The 13,123-nt window shown below is 41.9% G+C and overlaps 2 protein-coding genes across 4 annotated transcripts in view; both read left to right on the top strand.

Annotated features, from left to right (window-relative positions):
* The window catches only part of LOC137283640 (SPRY domain-containing SOCS box protein 3-like), a 445,038-nt gene that overhangs the window by 379,459 nt on the left and 52,456 nt on the right, over positions 1-13,123 (top strand). The gene's annotated exons all lie outside the window — the stretch shown is intronic.
* LOC137283639 (solute carrier family 22 member 4-like) overlaps positions 10,404-13,123 on the top strand; it is a 77,191-nt gene continuing 74,471 nt past the window's right edge. The window contains exon 1 of one of the 3 annotated variants that reach the window (XM_067815240.1): positions 10,404-10,632. The gene's annotated coding sequence lies outside the window, so the exon portion shown is untranslated. The remainder of the gene's footprint in view (positions 10,633-13,123) is intronic. The other 2 variants (XM_067815238.1, XM_067815241.1) reach the window with 2 other exon arrangements.

Here is a 13,123-nt window from a genome sequence, read left to right as displayed (position 1 = left end):
TTCCCCGACAATTGTGGACTTATCACGGTCATTGATCTTCCGATGTTTTCCAGGTCAATACTTCAGCAGTGTCGTCACAATAAAGGTATAGTTTATAATCAAGGAAGCAGCGATGTTACGACACGACATTCCTGCGCTATATATCCCAGTAACTTGATCTCTAGTATTTTAAAAAGTCTATGTCTTTCCATACCGGGAAAAGCTACTCTTTAATAGTATTGTCCTTTGTATCAGTTTGTCAAACTGTGCACATACTGTATATATGAAATACATACCCCCAATGGGCTTGGAGTCTCCGCAGCACGTTAACAGGCCACCATTGCCTTTGAGTGGGTGTATTTTTATGCCGCACTCAGAAATAGTGCAGCTATATGAAAACGGTCTGGACCAGCCAATCCCGTGATCAACAGCATGAGCACCGATCTGTTCAACTGGGCACCGATGACATGTGTCAACCAAGTCAGCGAGTCTGTCCACCCGATCCCATTCGTCGCCTCTTATGGTAAGCATGGGTAGCTGAAGGCTAATATTCTAGCCTGGACATTCATGGGTCTCAATACATGATTTAGGCTGTGTATTGACAAGTAAATTGTATTGCAAAATATTGCGATTCAAGTAACCGTAATGCAGTAGCTATTGCGAGAAATTAGGAAGATACAGTTTGACAGTGATTGGCACTATTTGTGCACGTCAATCCTATTTTCTGCATTATTAGTCCCTTTTACATTTGTGTTGTGGTTTTGATAACAGCAGTCTCAATACTAGGGGGCATAGTCATGGATTCTAGTTTCTCTTTTATACAATTTATAGTATTTTGGTATGTCATCTTGTCAATGAATAAGGAAGGAAAATATGCGCTGTGAATGAAAGTATGTGTATATTTAAATAATTTAGATCTATTTGGACATATGTAAAGCACGTATAAAATTTAATCTCCAATGAAATGTTTAACAGTGCAACATGTATCCAATTTCTCTCGCAGCAGGAATTTAGAAATATGATTTTACTTAAACTTGCTTCTGTTTATTTACGTGTCGCATAGCATTCCCCAAGAGGAGCCGAGTTAGCCTGTGTAAACATAGACGATGTTCTTTGTCTTTGGTATTTAAAGCATTATCTTCAAAAAGGAGAGCACACTTACTGTGAAAACGGGTTGAGACCAATATCTGTAAACATGTACGCCAGCACAAATAATTTCACTCGCTGCTTGTTTGTTCAGAGCAGATACCAGGGTTATTCGATGGCATCTGCTGTGTGACTTGCGACTGCTCCGGCAGGTGCACCTGCATCAACAGGTGCAGATGAGTGAATCAACACGTGCAAATGAGTGAATAAACGGGTACGGATGAGGGACTCAGTCAACTGCAGATGAGAGAATTATTAACTGCAGATGAGGGAAAGAGAGGTACAAATATTGGAGTCAGCAGGTGCAGATATATTGTCAGTAGGTGCAGATGTATAGTCAGCAGTTGCAGATGTATAGTCAGCAGGTGCAGATGCAGTAGTCAGCAGCGACAGATGTAATAGTCATCAGGTGTACATGTATAGTCATCAGGTGTAGATGTATAGTCATCAGGTGTAGAGTATAGTGATGTAAAGTCATCAGGCGTAGGTGTATAGTGATCAGGTGCAGATGTATAGTCATCAAATGTAGATTATAGTGATGTATAATCATCAGGTGCAGATGCAGTAGTCAGCAGCCACAGATGTATAGTTAGCAGGTGTAGATGTATAGTCAGCAGGTGCAGATGCAGTAGTCAGCAGCCACAGATGTAATTGTCAGCAGGTGTACATGTATAGTTATCAGGTGTACATGTATAATCATCAGGTGCAGATGCAGTAGTCAGCAGCCGCAGATGTATAGTTAGCAGGTGTAGATGTATAGTCAGCAGGTTCAGATGCAGTAGTCAGCAGCCACAGATGTAATTGTCAGCAGGTGTACATGTATAGTTATCAGGTGTACATGTATAGTCATCAGGTGCAGATGCAGTAGTCAGCAGCCGCAGATGTAATTGTCAGCAGGTGTACATGTATAGTTATCAGGTGTACATGTATAGTCATCAGGTGCAGATGCAGTAGTCAGCAGCCACAGATGTAATTGTCAGCAGGTGTACATGTATAGTTATCAGGTGTACATGTATAGTCATCAGGTGCAGATGCAGTAGTCAGCAGCCGCAGATGTATAGTTAGCAGGTGTAGATGTATAGTCAGCAGGTTCAGATGCAGTAGTCAGCAGCCACAGATGTAATTGTCAGCAGGTGTACATGTATAGTTATCAGGTGTACATGTATAGTCATTAGGTGTAGATGTATAGTCATTGGGGGCAGATGGATAGTCATCAGGTGTAGATGAAGTCATCAGCATCTACTACAGTTTAAAAACTGCATGAAAATATTCATGTGGACCCCTCTGGTGCGTCATCGAACATCGGTCACCTACTGCATCACTGGCACCCCTTCGAGACAAAGGAAATCTACTGCCACAAAATAACGGTACATCAACAGACATGAAGGACTGGTACAGCGCCTCGGTTCACTGACCACACCAACTGTCTGACGGCAGCCTATTAACATCCCAGTTTGGACCAGACATACTACTACGGTTATTATAGAAAAGTGAGAGACATTCAAGTACGCTCGACCATTTGTTTCGGAAGGCACATTAATTACAAAGCACTGTTGGTCATACGCTGAAAACAAATCTATCAGGAAATATTTAACATTATAAATACCTGGAGCAAACGATGATAAATAAGACACACACAAAATACAACAGCAGCGGCAGCAGCAGTAGCACCACCACCACCACCAACAAATCCAAATCAAATCTCCCAAAACATATGTAAGAATTAAGATACAAATAGCTTCACAAAACCAGGTACCTTTCTGACAGTGGTAGACCCATGTTGAATATGAACAAATCGGAGTAATAAGAGCTCATGCTTCCATGACTTCCACGAATGTGTTTCCGGTATTACTGAAGACAGTGGCGCTTGATCAGAGATCTGATTTGGACTAATAATATATTTGTGTAATGAACTATACCAAGAAAGAAAATGTCAGTTATATGTATCTTCGAATCTGCTATTATATCGGGACAATGTGTAAAGGTTCATAACACTACTCAGTTTAGGCAGACTGGTTATCAGAGCAAGAAGGTCTGTGTATTTCAAGTACGTCGCTATTACTAGAAGTCCGACCTTGAGGGGACGGAGGTGGGCAAGGGGGACATCCACGTCACTCAAACATCTTATGCAATTTCAGTATCTGTAAAGGATGGTCAGAGGCCAGCACAAATGACGGAACATAACTGCTATTTAACAATACCACCAGAAATAATCTAACTTCAGAGTGGATCGAACACGCTGGCATAGCTTCTCAGGGATCGTTGTCGGCTCTCCTGGGCAGAGACTGGACGAACGCTGCGATCCCCTCGACATAGGTCTTCCTTCGGGCTAGCTCATTTCTATTCGTGCTTGTATCTATACTCTTAAAAAGTGGCGGAGCTGTACTTTCAATGCACGATTGTCGAAACTGGTAGATATATGAGATTGAATCAATGTTGATACAGTAATAACGGATGTTTTGAGAATGCATCATCGCGTGGATTTCATGCAAAGCCGATCGTTCAGTTATCCCCCTTTTTAGGTGACTGGAGTATGACATGAAAATTTCAGGTTCACAATTTTCAGTCAGTAGTGTGTGATTTGACCCTGAAAACCCTGACCCATGCACAGATGCAAGAAAATCATCGGAAAAGGTCTACAATGATTTATCGAACTGCCTGAAAAACGCCAAGATTCATAATGACACCCCATGCACGTGCAGGAGGCTCCCACGTTGTGCACGTGGTTCCCATGCAGTGTGTTTGTGTGTGGTGATAACGTGAAATGATGATGAATGTCAATGTGACGTTCCTCAATGGGTTTTCTTTCTACCAGACTTCAAAGTTCAGGTTCCCCTACTTTTTTTGAAGAGTGTATATTATGCCACATCTGAACAGGAAGTGACATGACACTTTCATGATGGTGTTTCTATGAGGTCATGTCAGTGAAGGTAAAAGATCGATGGAAGAAATGTATTTAAGATGTTCTATTTTTTCATGAATGGTCATGAATTGTCAGCGTGGACAAAACATTTTACTCGAGGTTCTGTGTTGAGCATATTTTTTTTAAAATACAAAGAATTTGATTGTCATTAGAATCGCGTGTGGCTACCATTTTGTCAGGGACATGCATTAAGTTTGAGTCGAGTGAAGTGACAGAGATATGGGCAGTCGGAAACTTCTTGCACTGCATCCCCAATGTCAAATTCAAGGTCACCACATCATGGGGGAACTTCGAGTTCACTCCAGACATAAGATCAATGTAAAGATCAAGCGGCACTGACGGCCATTTGATTACACCGACTCCTGCATGCGTGGGTGACTACACTATCAGTGTATGGGAGGACGGTACCTCGGCCTGAGTCAGAGCCCTGAACAGACATACAGGCCGTTTACAGATGGCTACACCAGGCTAGATTTCTGTTCACAGCCATGTAACCACTCTTCTTAGGTACATCTATACTTACAACGAGGCAATGTGGCCCGACATACTTGGTTATTAAAGCTGGATTGTGTTTTTAAGATCTGTTACATTGTGAGTCTTAGCTTCAAGCAAAGAGAACCCATCCAGAAGATATTCCCTAACACGTTTTCGCTCACACTAGCGAAAGTGAAAGAATGCTGTTTTTATAAAATGTAATTGATGCTACAGATGTGTCTCTCTTGGAAATGTCGTTTGTGCCCGACAACGTGGTGCTATATACACAGTAAAACTTGGGCTATTGGGAACTTTGGACCCCGCCCGGCTTGGGCCTGCTGTTGTAGTTGGGACATATTTCAGGTTTGGTCTGTGTTTGTTGGGCGGCGATTTATGACAACCAAACATGTTACAACAGTCTCTTGACTGCTTTACTCTTAAGCGTAAATCGACCCGTGAAGGTCCGGGGTAGAACAGGCCTTCAACGACCCATGCTTGCCATAAAAGGCGACTGTGCTTGTCGTAAGAGGCGACTAACGGGATCGGGTGGTGAGGCTCGCTGACTTGGTTGACACATGTCATCGGTTCCCAAATCCTAAGATCAAAGCTCATGTTGTTGGATCACTGGATTGTCTGATCCCGACTCGATTATTTACAGACCGCCACCGTATAGCTGGAACATTGCTGAGTGCGGCGTAAAACTCAACTCACTCACTCACTTGAGAGTAAATCATGCAAAAATATGTATTGCATGTTGTATATGCCAGACATAAACGGCTGGCTGAATTCATGTTCCTAGAAGAATATGTATCGACCACCAGCACCAACAGGACAATATGCTATGCTATCCTCTTCCAGAGGAAGCTTGAGTATGGTCAACAAAGAATGAAACCTTACATGTCAGTAGTGTGTACCAAATAGGTACCAAGAATACATACATGTGTATGCTAAGCCCTAAAGCGTTTTAAATCCTCTCGCTGCTCTATACAAGGTGGCCAATTATCTATCCACTACTTTTGTGAATGTGATTACGTCTTTCGTCTTCGATTTCAAGGAATATAACGTCCCGTTGCACCAAACATGGAGAGTTGGTTGGTGGAACCCAAATGAAGGGTATGATGGAACCCAAATGACGGGTACGAGGGTACCCAGGTAGAGGATAAGATGGAATCTAAGATGTGATGGAACCTGAGTGAAGGATATGGTGGATCATAAGTGAAGGCTAAGATGGAACTGAAGTGAAGCATATGATGAAACCTAAGAGAAGGACATGATAGAAAGTAAGCGAAGGGTGTGATGGAACCCAAGTAAAGCATATGATAGAACCTAAGTGAAAGATAGGATGGAACACAAGTGAATGATATGATGAAACCTACATGGAGGATATGATGGAACCCAAGTGGAGGATATGATACAACCCAAGTGAAAGGTATGATGGAACCCAAGTAAAGCATATGATAGAACCTGAGTGGAGATATGACGGAACCCAAGTGAAGGGTATGATGGAACCCAAGTAAAGCATATAATGGAACCTTTATGAAGGATACGATAGAAACCCAAGTGAAGCATATGATGAAACCTACGTAAAGGATATGTTCGAACCTAAGTGAAGGATATGATGGAACCCAAGTAAAGCGGGTGATGGAACCTAAGGGAAGCAGATCTAAATGAAGGATACGATGGAACTTAAGCGAAGGGTATTATGGCACCCATGTAAAGAATATAGAAAGGAATGATGGAACCTAAATGAATCATATGATGGAAATCAAATAAATAGTATGATGGAACCTAAGTGAAGGGTAAGATGGAAGCCAAATGAAGTATATGATGGAACCTAAGTGGAGCATATGATGGAACCTGAGCGAAGGGTATGATGAAACGTAACTGAAGCATGTGATGGAACCTAAGTGAAGGATATGATGAAACCTAAGTGTAACCGGTGATGGAAAAAGGAGATCAGAGCTGATTTAAGTACACACAGGCTATCCACATAACTACCTTATCTGGAGATGACCAGCACATATGATGTGTATTTGTATATTTGATCATGCTCAGGAAAAAAGAACAGAAACCTGACGCTTTTCGTCTGTACAGTAGGTTTTGCAGCTTTGTGTGTTCGGGGTATGGCAAGTACCTGTGACTGATCAGTCTCCTCGAAGGTCTACTGTACATACGACTGATACAACTTAATTATCGATCCTCACTGACAACACAACATAAGGTGAGTGCGTATCTCTTGACTCTCACAGAGAACACAACATAGATAGTTAGATTACCTCTTGATTCACACAGGAAAGACACCATAGATTGTCAGATTACCTCATGATTCACACAGAGAACTCACCGTAGATTGTTTACCTCATTTTTCACATAGAGAACACAACATAGACTGTCAAATTAGCTCATGATTCACACAGAGAACAGAATACTGGGTGTCAGATTACCTCTCGATTCGCACGGAGAACACCACAGCATAGGGTGTTCTGCGTACCACAAAGGAGTTTATCTTCTAAGAACCTGTTTAGAGGATCTGTGTAATTAACAGAAGTTGCGTGTATATTTCAGACGACACGTTTGTTCCACAGGGGTTGTCTGGATGTGAGAAGATATGTGTGCTCCACAGGGGTTGTCTGGATGTGAGAAGATATGTGTGCTCTACATGGGTTTTCTGGACTTGAGAAAATATGCATGTTGCACATGCTGCCTAAATCAGTTATTGCTTTGTTTTCTATCTTTATTTTGTCCACTCAACAGTCAATTTTCAGGATAGTATAAGCGTTTGGGCAGAATCCACTGAGGAAAATACATAACTTTCTTCAATATATAAGCTTGTATATACATAGGCATATCCATGAGGTTACGTTACATATTTTGTTGCAACACGTTACTGTGACTGACGCAATCTACAATGCATTTTCGTGATATCAGTCAAAGTGATAATGTATAAGGAACAACTAAACGGTCGTTAACGAGTTGCATCCATGATGGAACCGAAGCGAAGCATATGATAGGAAGTTTATGTACAAGAACCGTGAGCCATGGAGCCAGGGAGTGCAATTTTGTTTACAGTCTGTTATCTTGCTTCAGCCGCAGAGTTGGTACCCGTCCAGAATGTATCTGTGTATCACCAAGGAGTGTCCGCAATGTTTATATACTGATGGGGAAAAGAAACTTTCTCTTGCAAAATCTTTCATAATATTAACATAGGAAAACAAAATCAAATAAAAATTGGCACATAGTTATTGCCCACAACAAGCGTTCGATTCTGAACTTTTAATTGCTCCGTCGGGACCGTCAGGAACCTTCGTCGGCGTTCTTCTTCTTCGCCATACCAGACAGAGGCCCCAGACAGGCAGATCCCGGTTGACAACTGCGCAGGAAGACCCCCACCTGTGAACGTTACACCTTAGAAACCGCTCCCTGACTGTAAGGTCATCAGTTCAGCAGCAGTCGGTCACCCAGTGTGTCGAAAGACAGTGTCAAGGAGACAATGGGACTGTGCTATCAGGGTCTACCGACCACACCGAGGAACGCTGCTGACGGTCCGACATCGTCCCTCGAGGTGTCCTGAACTTCTTTCACGCCAACAACGGCAACGTCTTGTCATAGCCTGCACGCTCTGTTGAGCCCTGCACGCTCGAAGAGTGGAGGTGAATTCCAGCTGACGTCATCCGACGCCTCACAATTTCAGTCAGAAGATGTGTGTTTCCATTTATTTTATTCAGAGGTGGACAAACTCGCTATTAGAAACTTCTGTTCACGCTTTGCTGTGTTTCACCAAAGGATCCACTGATCGTGAATTATCTAGTTTGACCCCATGTCGACCATAACCTGTTCAATGAGTTATCCTCCTTTTTAAAATCGAACGTTTGTACTTTCTTCTTGTTGTTTTCAGTGATATCAAAACTGTACGAGGAGAAAGTTTCTTTTGTCCGCCTGGCAAATGTTGACAGAAAGATGCCAGGAGGAATTATTCTTTGCTGGTGTTGCTATCGCTCTTCCTGATACCAGGTACAAGAACAGATAAATGTACCAACGCAATCATTATGACACGGCGGAGCGAGAATTTGCAGGAGAAAGGTAAGACAAGATGAGTTACCAGGTTATCCCCATCCAAATTTTCATTTTACCAATATGGAGGCAACTTACATTTAGATGCCGAAACACCACCAACAAACAAAGCAGCTTATAACCGCTTCTTGAAGAAAGCTATGTTTAAACTGGCACCAAAACACAGACGTATATTTTTTATCAAGAAGTATTTATCATTTCAAAAATTAATTTCACGTGTCGCTTATCTCCATAATTCGTAAAAGCGATATCATAGCCAAGCATATTAGTGAATATCTCCCCGAAGCTTACATACATTTGTTTTCTTTGTATGATGGGAGTTGTACTGAATAAACATGTCTGTCTGTCTGATATACGTAAGATTAAACACTTCCCTCGCCAGAACCTTGCTGACGTCACTCCAGATAAAATGGCTGTGTCCGTCACATCACAGTAATCTTAGTAGGAAACCGAAAATATCGAGAGCGTGAAGACACAGTTTAATGAAAAATCTGCCGGAAAGATATTGTTCAAATTATCCTTTCTCGCACCTGATACAGATAAATCGCCAGAAAGAAACAGACATATAATCAAACACTGCCTCCTTAAGTTTAGAGCGGAGAGGTAAGGTGGCACCTCATTAGACGCACGAGATACCTCTTTATACCTGTTGAGTGTGATACATTGACGTGCCTTGTCATATACACTGATTGTACTGGAGGCGTGAAGAAAAGTTGGCGTTGGAAGTATTCACGAAAAGACAGAAAATTTGTAACAGGAATATTTATCGTAAACTTGGTACCAGGCCCGTCAACTCCCTCACCTCCATCTCTCACCGCCGCATTCCCCGATGTCTATTCCATTTCACATTCAAATCAACCACTCCAGGTCAAATCCCCCTCTAGGTCATTGTCCCCAGGTCAGCTCTCTGCCTCTCGAACCACAAGTAGCCAAACGTTTTCACATTGAATATTCCATATTTGATAAAAGTCAACTCTGTATCATTGATACTGGGTGCAATCATATAATAGTTCGGGTTGTGAGCACTTGTCCTAAACTGTTACATAGGTCATTTCTTCAAAACCGTCTACAACATCGACAAGTCATTTGTCGGAGTTTATGCTGACTTTCGTTTTCCTTAAGTATCACAGAGAAAGTATTAGTTGTTATATTTAAAGATGAAATAGAAGACTTCGAAAACAAGTACTGTGATAAGCATTAATTACAAAATTATCATACTGTGTATAAAAATGATTTATGAGTGTTTGACTTGGGCAGGGGACAACAGGCCGGGGACGAAAGGCGGGGACAATAGGCACTGGCAATAGACTTGCTGTAGTTGGCCTGAGGAAATATTCCAGTGGAACATAGGCAGGAGATGATGTGTACTGGCAATGGGCTCTGGGTAGTTAAAGTAGGGAAATAGGCACAAACGGCAATAGATTGGGAGTAGTTGATCTTGGAGGAAACACTTAGCCAATAGACAGGGTACACTAGACACTGACACAAGTCCAATTGGTCAGTGCAGATGACCTGTTGAAAATGGGCCAGTGGGCAGGGTGCAGATCGTCTAGACCCAGCAGGCGCATATACCTCTATCAGGGCTTGTACAGAAACACACTCAAGTTATATGAGAGTGCGAGTGTATTTAAGTGGCATTTAACAATGTCTGTATTTCACACCTTCAATAGCACCATTCCAAATGTGCAACATTCTACCTTACAACACTTAGGTATTACCATCACATCGCTTACTGACATGTACCAGTTCGTAGTGATTTGTTAGGTTGCGCTTTTCCAACACAGACTGTGACCATGAGACATGCGCAGTGAGTTCCTCTAAGAAGGCTTCTTGTTGCAGGACTTCCAGTGAGAGTTGTTAGCTAGTAGCTCTCCTGTGTTGTATGTAGTCAATCGATGTGTGATACCATACTGCGCTCTCAACATTCCCCAAGCTGCTTGCGTTGGACATAGCACAAGGCACGGTGATACAGCCAACTTTGGCCCGTACGTTCACGTATCATTAGCTGGTAATCTTTGGATACAGGACAAATCGTAAAGGTAGGCGGTGTGTCATTACTGTTGAGGAAAGTGAACATGCTTACACCATTTGATGTGCAGCGGATGTTAACGTCTGTGTAGCCATATCTGTTTTACATGAACGGTACAACGTAGTACAATTGGTATTAAACTCGATAATACAGTATGCTTACTTCATTGGTAGGGTATGTTATCATTGAGCTGTAACAGCAAACAAAGCTTAATTCTAAGGATTACAGTGTCTTCCATAACATGTCCATTATTACTGAAGTGATTATATGCTGTTATTCTCCATCAAGTACATCTAAATATGTCGTGGTTTCTGGGCTATAAATACAGGCATGGAGTGGCTAGGATGTGGAGAAGTCTATTAATGACGGACAAACTTGACATACACCGTCATGTATACTGCACAATAAACTACTGTCCTCTATGTCGACAACGTAAATCTAAATCTCTTCAGTGAAGTCTTGAACCTATGTTCAGATGCTATACATTCCTTCTATACCGTCATGCACTCATGCTTCAGTACTGTCCACTTAAATCTCCCCTATACAGTCATGTTTCGATACTGCCCACGTAAATCTTCTCTACACAGTCGTGCACCCATGCTTCCGTGCTGTCCACTTACATCTCCTCAATACAGTCACGGAAACATATTTCAAAATCTCCTCTTTACCTTAAAAACCCATGTTTCAATAGGCATAGTGTAAAGTATGGAATGGATTTTGGAATGGAATTTGGATTGGAATGATGGAATGAAATTTGGAATGGAGTTTGGAGTGACACAAATTTGCTCTTTGTATACAAGTCTTCATTCAAATATGCTGAGACAGTTTATTAACAGCTGGTCACTGATAGGAGCTAGAAGACATGAGTGTCAGCTTCTCTCTTCAGCCATGGCCCATCCACCACATGCTCGAAGGCACATGCCAAGTTTAAATAATACTTTCCAGGTTATGTAGATAATAAGAATAACAAGATGTCCAAAATTAAAATGGTTTACATATAGTGTATGTGATTCCTATGTTAGGCTTTTAAGTGGGCATAGTGGAAAATAAAACAGTTGAGGGACTGTGAGACAGGCTGTTGCCACAACTCTGTTTGCCACTAGCCTTATCGTCCATCTGGAGGGGTGTAAGAGGGAGGGAAAGTGTCACCTGAACTGTTTACTGTCAATTTAGTTTTGATTTGGAGGCCGTCACAACTCTGGTTTGTTTAGTGTAAGATGAGTATATTCCATTTATTTCCATTCCAAATTCCATTCCATCATTCCAATCCAAAGTCCATTCCAAAATCCATTCCATATTTTACACTGTGCCGTTTCAATACCGTCCACTTGAATCTCCTCTATCCCGTCATGTAAATGTGTTTCAATACCGTCCACTTGAATCTTCTGTATACAGACATGTAAACATGTTTCATTGCCGTCCACTTAAATCTCATCTATACAGTCATGTACCCTCCATATACCCATGTTTCGATACTACTTAAGTCTCCACTATACCGCCATGCGACACTGTACACTGTGAGGTGTAAACATGAGACGGATGTTCCTTTCAAGTATTGCGATACCCGTTCGTCACAAGTGACATGGTGAGCCAATCAAGTCAGCATATTGTGAAGCGGGTCGTCCGTGCTACATGTGTGCATCAACCTCGTCTTGTCTTCTGTCCTGTCTCGTCGTCATTAATAATTGTTTTGTGTGCCGCTTGGGGCCTTGATAGGTGTCCCTTACAACACTTCAATCACCGCTATAGCGTCACGTACCTGTGTTCCGATATTACACACTGTAATGTCCTTAATACCACCATTTACCTTTGTTCCGATACTGACATTTTGTCATGGCTCATCGCCGGCTGATACAAGACAATTACTCTTTCCTCCTCATCATCATATGGTTCCAAAGATTCCTTATTTAGAACATAATTTTCATCAATATGAAAAACCGAAAATATCGAGAGCGTGAAGACACAGTTTAATGAAAAATCTGCCGGAAAGATATTGTTCAAATTATCCTTTCTCGCACCTGATACAGATAAATCGCCAGAAAGAAACAGACATATAATCAAACACTGCCTCCTTAAGTTTAGAGCGGAGAGGTAAGGTGGCACCTCATTAGACGCACGAGATACCTCTTTATACCTGTTGAGTGTGATACATTGACGTGCCTTGTCATATACACTGATTGTACTGGAGGCGTGAAGAAAAGTTGGCGTTGGAAGTATTCACGAAAAGACAGAAAATTTGTAACAGGAATATTTATCGTAAACTTGGTACCAGGCCCGTCAACTCCCTCACCTCCATCTCTCACCGCCGCATTCCCCGATGTCTATTCCATTTCACATTCAAATCAACCACTCCAGGTCAAATCCCCCTCTAGGTCATTGTCCCCAGGTCAGCTCTCTGCCTCTCGAACCACAAGTAGCCAAACGTTTTCACATTGAATATTCCATATTTGATAAAAGTCAACTCTGTATCATTGATACTGGGTGCAATCATATAATAGTTC

Source organism: Haliotis asinina, chromosome 5 (genome assembly GCF_037392515.1).
Source record: "Haliotis asinina isolate JCU_RB_2024 chromosome 5, JCU_Hal_asi_v2, whole genome shotgun sequence".
NCBI classification, from domain to species: Eukaryota; Metazoa; Mollusca; class Gastropoda; order Lepetellida; family Haliotidae; genus Haliotis; species Haliotis asinina.
Note: the sequence above shows the minus strand (reverse complement) of the source record. Positions and strands in the feature narration are given on the sequence as shown.